Genomic DNA, 2,109 nt, shown 5'->3' with positions numbered 1-2,109 from the left:
CTCGTGAACGTGTTAACCACCGACCTGATTTATGAAAAAATGGGTGACATGTACATGTTTCCCGTCAGTCTAATCTAAATTTATAGTTATCGAATATCGTACGGATCGACCTGCGTATCCAGATTCGGTATGTCATAACGGTTTCGAGACATATCAACGTTGTAGAGACTATGTTCCTTTATGTGTGTTGTTTTGTCAATATTTTGTTTGACGAATTCTTGTACAAAAAGAATTAAATAAAAAAATGTTCCTTATGCTAAGTTAATCGTCGACTATTATGTAAAGTTATGTTTTATTTTACTACTTATATCTATTGTACACTCCTCGACCCTACATAGTCCAGTCCATGGCTAAAGGGACTTTGACCCGTCGTCGCTTGTTTTGACAGACGTTGTTAACGTCCGAGAGAATACAAGGGGGTCCTCATAAAAAACCAAAGCAAAAAGTAAAATTTATAAACTCCTTACGAAAACCAACTCAACCCTTCTTAAACAAAGGCATATCCAAGTTTTCACCGTAACACACTCCTTCACGACGAGACAGAGGCTGTTCGTCAGAGGAGGTATGACAACCGTACTAGCGAGGAGAAAACCGTCGGTACAAATGAATGGACGGACGAGATATCCGGTCCGACCAATGAATCAGACACTACGTTTCTAGACCACCCTAACATAATAAGCCTCATACCTTCTACCGAAGGGTCTATCCTACTAGCCCGCCAAAATCCAGAAAATCACATTGTCTGATTTTTAAAGAATTTATTTGCAAATGGTGGAAAATAAGTATTTGGTCAATAACAAAAGTTCATCTCAATACTTTGTTGTATACCCTTTGTTGGCAATGACAGAGGTCAAACGTTTTCTGTAAGTCTTCACAAGGTTTTCACACACTGTTGCTGGTATTTTGGCCCATTCCTCCATGCAGATCTCCTCTAGAGCAGTGATGTTTTGGGGCTGTCGCTGGGCAACACAGACTTTCAACTCCCTCCAAAGATTTTCTATGGGGTTGAGATCTGGAGACTGGCTAGGCCACTCCAGGACCTTGAAATGCTTCTTACGAAGCCACTCCTTCGTTGCCCGGGCGGTGTGTTTGGGATCATTGTCATGCTGAAAGACCCAGCCATGTTTCATCTTCAATGCCCTTGCTGATGGAAGGAGGTTGTCACTCAAAATCTCACGATACATGGCCCCATTCATTCTTTCCTTTACACGGATCAGTCGTCCTGGTCCCTTTGCAGAAAAACAGCCCCAAAGCATGATGTTTCCACCCCCATGTTTCACAGTAGGTATGGTGTTCTTTGGATGCAACTCAGCATTCTTTCTCCTCCAAACACGTCTTGTTGAGTTTTTACCAAAAAGTTCTATTTTGGTTTCATCTGACCATATGACATTCTCCCAATCCTCTTCTGGATTATCTAAATGCTCTCTAGCAAACTTCAGACGGGCCTGGACATGTACTGGCTTAAGCAGGGGGACACGCTTGGCACTGCAGGATTTGAGTCCCTGGCGACGTAGTGTGTTACTGATGGTAGCCTTTGTTACTTTGGTCCCAGCTCTCTGCAGGTCATTGACTAGGTCCCCCCGTGTGGTTCTGGGATTTTTGATCACCGTTCTTGTGATCATTTTGACCCCACGGGGTGAGATCTTGCGTGGAGCCCCAGATCGAGGGAGATTATCAGTGGTCTTGTATGTCTTCCATTTTCTAATAATTGCTCCCACAGTTGATTTCTTCACACCAAGCTGCTTACCTATTGCAGATTCAGTCTTCCCAGCCTGGTGCAGGTCTACAATTTTGTTTCTGGTGTCCTTTGACAGCTCTTTGGTCTTGGCCATAGTGGAGTTTGGAGTGTGACTGTTTGAGGTTGTGGACAGGGTGTGATTTTCTGGATTTTTTTTCTCATTTTGTCTCTCATAGTTGAGTTATACCTAGGATGAAAATTACAGAGGAGCTCTTAAAGAAGAAGTTACAGGTCTGTGAGAGCCAGAAATCTTGTTTTTTTTAAGGTGACCAAATACTTATTTTACCGAGGAATTTACCAATTAATTCATTACAAATCCTACAATGGGATTTCCTGGATTCTTTCCCCCCATACTGTCTCTCATAGTTGAA

The sequence above is a fragment of the Notothenia coriiceps genome, unplaced genomic scaffold, assembly GCF_000735185.1.
Source record: "Notothenia coriiceps isolate Sejong01 unplaced genomic scaffold, NC01 NC01_scaffold00038201, whole genome shotgun sequence".
NCBI lineage: Eukaryota > Metazoa > Chordata > Actinopteri > Perciformes > Nototheniidae > Notothenia > Notothenia coriiceps.
The sequence above is the reverse complement of the archived record's forward strand: the minus strand, read 5'-3'. Positions refer to the sequence as shown.